The sequence below is a fragment of the Monopterus albus genome, unplaced genomic scaffold (genome assembly GCF_001952655.1).
Source record: "Monopterus albus unplaced genomic scaffold, M_albus_1.0 scaffold842.1, whole genome shotgun sequence".
Taxonomy (NCBI): domain Eukaryota; kingdom Metazoa; phylum Chordata; class Actinopteri; order Synbranchiformes; family Synbranchidae; genus Monopterus; species Monopterus albus.
Window position 1 is genome coordinate 1,836 of NW_018128722.1, and position 4,485 is coordinate 6,320.

Sequence of the window (4,485 nt, forward strand, 5' to 3'; positions counted from 1 at the left end):
GATACTGGCACACAAGCCGAGAGTGCCCTCTCGCGGCTCTCAGTGTGAAAATAACGAACATGTGAAATTTCAATCTACGGTAATATTTAAAAAAAAAACATACATAAGTCGCTCCGGAGTATACGTCGCAGGACCAGCCAAACCATGAAAAAAAGTGCGACTTATAGTCCGGAAAATACGGTAGTTTCTGGTAGTCACTCTGGGGACCTGAACAGCTGAGTGCGCCGCAGGCCCAGGGAGGGGGAGACTGGTGCCAGAGATCTCAAGTTCGGTGTGTGGGTCCCCTGATGAGGCAGCGCTGGTAGCTAAGCGGTGCGACGTAAGATGGTGGCGCTGTCCCAGAATTGCCTTGGAGATCTGAGAGGAGGAGCAATTCACAAAAAGCAGTCCAACAACCAAAAACTCCTTTAAACGTGAGAAGGGCACGTAAACCGATACAACAGAACAATGCGCAATAACAGTTCACAATGTTGCGAAAGGACCGCAGATCAAACAATGGTCCATAAACTTGAGGCCTTGACATGAGCATGAAAAGCGGTTACCAACCGGATAACACATAATAATCTCGCAACGAGGACGCATAATGGAGAGCAGGTGTGCCTCGTCGCCTGGAATGCACCCTCACCTGTGCGAGGGCGGAGCTGCTGGAACTACCGGGACCAAAGGGAGAAAGATGAAGGTAGTTTGTAGTAAACATCAAGAAGAGCCCAGATTGTTCTTTGAGGACTATGTTGTTCTGTCCCATCTATCCACCTAGAGAATCTCCAATCTCTAGTAAGCAAAATGGATGAACTCCTTCTCGTCAACAGGACAAACTCTGACCTTTCACGCTCTGCTGCTTTATGCTTTATGGAAACTTGGCTCAGCGACTCCATCGCAGACAGCGCGATGCAAATACCGAGCTTCCAGGTGTACAGAGCGGATCGCCTAACAGAGTTGTCCGGGAAAACGACAGGAGGTGGAATCTGTCTCTACATAAATGAAGTTTGGTGCACAGATGTCACAGTGTTACAGAAGACATGTAACATAGACTTAGAGACTTTTTGCATCAACTGCAAGCCTTTTTATTCTCCCCGTGAATTTTTGGGTTTCATTCTAATGGGAGTGTGCATAAAACCAGCACACTACAGCTCCTGGCCAAACTGATAACTAGCATAGAGCTAGAACATCCTGACTCTCCACTCATTGTTCTAGGGGACTTTAACAGAACAAATCTCACCCAAGAACTGCCAGAATACAGACAGCACGTCACCTGTCGCACCAGAGACAAAAACACACTGGACCACTTCTACACAATAAAAGACGCCTAACACTCTTTTCCCCGAGCAGCCCTCGGACTCTCTGTTCACTGTATGGTCCATCTTATTCCAACCTATAGGCAGAAATCTACAGCTATGAAGCCTGCAATCAAAACGGTGAATAGCTGGACTGAGAAGGCTAAGTCAGAGCTACAGGGCTGCTTTGACTGCACAGATTGGAGTCTATTTGAGACTGCAGCTACAGACTGTCATGTATTGTGCATGTGGGTTGTACTGACATCTGTTGGGGTAGTTGGGTACTAGGGGTGACCCGGATTTAACATAACTGAAGGCCATAATAAATCAGTACTGAACGGCACATTACGCTCTGATTGTTCTTGTGTGTCTAGTATAAATAGAAGAAATACTACAGACACAACAAAAGTGGCGAAGAGGATAAAACACAGATGCCCAGCGGTTTTCGGAGTGTGAGACAGCACGGCCTGGTTTCTTCTGTGTGCCACAGTTGCACGCTAGCTTGCTGTGCAGCGTTAGCTGACTGGAGGACATGTTACAGCAGCGTGAGTGAGAGGCGACAGTGACTGTGAGTAACTGGGCTACGAGACTACGAGTGAAGTCCACATGGCGGGGATCATTGGGAGTATTGGTCCGTTCGACGAAAACACAGAACAGTGGAGCTCCTACACGGAGCGTTTCAATTATTTTGCTGAGGCTAATGACATTAATAGGGAGAAGCTTGTGCCAACATTTTTAAGCGTGATGGGTGCTAAAACCTTTAATCTGCTACGTTCCCTTGTGCAACCTGATAAGCCAGGAACTAAGTCCTATGACACCATAGTGAATACTTTGGCAGCTCACTTCTCACCGAAACCCTTGGTAATTGCTGAGCGTTTTCGCTTCCATAAGAGAAATCAGGAGGAAGGGGAATCTGTGACCGTCTTTGTAGCAGCATTAAAGAAGTTAGCGGAATATTGTGAATTTAATGAGGTGTTGAAGGACACTATTAGAGATAGACTAGTGTGTGGGTTGAGGAGCGAGGCTATCCAGAAACGCCTGCTAACTGAAAGTGCACTAACCTTGGAGAAAGCCATTGAGATAAGTGTTTCCATGGAGTTAGCCGCAAAGGAAGCTCATCAGCTCAGCACTAGTGGGAAACTGCACAAAGTCTCAACTGAAAAGGGGATACAAAACAAATGCTATAGATGTGACAAACCAGGACACCTTGCCACAGAATGCTGGAGTAAAGATCTAGAATGTAGGAAGTGTGGGAAACAGGGACACATTGAACGGGCCTGCAAAACCAAACGGGGTGACAAAACTAAACAGGGTGACAAAACCCAGAGGAACGATAAAAGCAGGTTTAAAAACAGACTAAAACCTAGGAATTCCGTACATGTTGTTCAGCAACGGTGATGAAAGACCAATTGCTTTTGCCTCGCGCACACTCAGCAAGGTGGAGAGCAAGTACGCACAGATTGAAAAGGAAGCTTTGGGGATCATTTTTGGCATTCGAAAGTTTCATCAGTATCTGTTTGGAAGGAAGTTCATTCTCTTAACAGATCACCGCCCTCTCACAACAATATTGGGTCCCCATACTGGCATCCCTCCCCTGGCTGCAAGTAGGATGCAAAGGTGGGCCTTACTGCTGTCTGCTCACACATATGAGATTAGATATCGGAAGTCAGAACTACACGGAAATGCTGATGGTCTCTCTCGGTTGCCCCTCCCAGTGGATCATGTGGAACCACGCCCGGCTGAGATTTTCTACTTTCGACAGGTAGAGGGTGCACCAATCACATCTTCGCAAGTGAGTCGGCACACCAGAAATGACCCTGTACTTTCTAAGCTGATGGATGTAGTCACTAATGGTGGAAGTACCAGGCTCCCGGAGTTTCAGCCATACAACAGAAACCTGTATGAGCTATCAGTGCGGGCAGGATGTCTTCTGTGGGGACAAAGGGTACTTGTTCCACCCACTCTACAGAACAGGGTGTTGCAGCAACTACATCATGGACACTGTGGGATGGTCCGCATGAAAGAGCTTGCCAGAAGTTACTTCTGGTGGCCAGGACTTAACAAGCAAATTGAAGAAACTGCAAGGACCTGCCCTTCATGCCAGAAATTCCGCAACATGCCACAGCCTGCTCCACTTCACCCGTGGGAGTGGCCGGAGGAACCGTGGAAACGTGTTCATATTGATTTTGCCGGCCCATTTGAGGATAGGATGTTTCTGGTAGCTGTGGATGCACATAGTAAATGGCCGGAAGTGTGCATTATGAGATCCACCACAACTGAGAAAACAGTTGAGAGACTTGGGGAAATGTTCAGCCGATTTGGGTTCCCTGAACAACTGGTGAGTGACAATGGCCCCCAGTTCACTGCACCGGAGTTTGAGAAATTTCTGGATGTAAATGGAATACAACACATTCGCTCGGCTCCGTATCATCCATCCACTAACGGACTAGCTGAGAGGTTCATCCAGAGTATGAAACAGGCCTTGAAGGCATCAGTGGAACAAGGTTCACTCCACCAGAGACTGAATAACTTTCTGCTGTCATACAGGAATGTCCCACACTCCACTACCAAGGTCGCTCCTTCTGAACTATTCATAAAAAGGAAGTTGCGCACCTTTTTTGATTTACTGAAACCACCCCAGACCAAAGACATTGTTTTGCAAAAACAACGAGCACAGGTTGAGAGACATAGCCTACGGGCAAGAGAGAGGATCTTTCATCCTGGAGACCAGGTGTTAGCACGAAACTACCATGGCAAACAGAAGTGGGTTCCTGCTAAGGTCATAGCACAGACCGGTCCTGTGTCTTACACAGTTGAGACCCCTGAAAATGTTGTCTGGCGCAGACATACGGATCAGTTACTGCATGGACCTAGGACGCCTGTGGACCCCCCTGAAGGTGATACTGAACTATACAAACATGCCAGCCCTACACCGTCTGCTTGGGGACAGACCCAGTCCAGTCCCACTCCTGTGGCTGTTCCCGATACTGAACTGTCAGCACCTCCCATACCAGTTTCCATTCCTGTTGCTGGGGAGCCGCCCGTTGACAACATTGTTCGCCGATATCCTCAGAGAGAAGGGCGACCACCCGTGCGGATGAATCTTTAACTAGCGACTTACCTATATATGGGGCAGAATAATCCCCAGGGTAATGTCAGGGTTTGAGTAGTCCACCTCATTCCCTTAGAGTAGTGACAACTGGACTTTGTT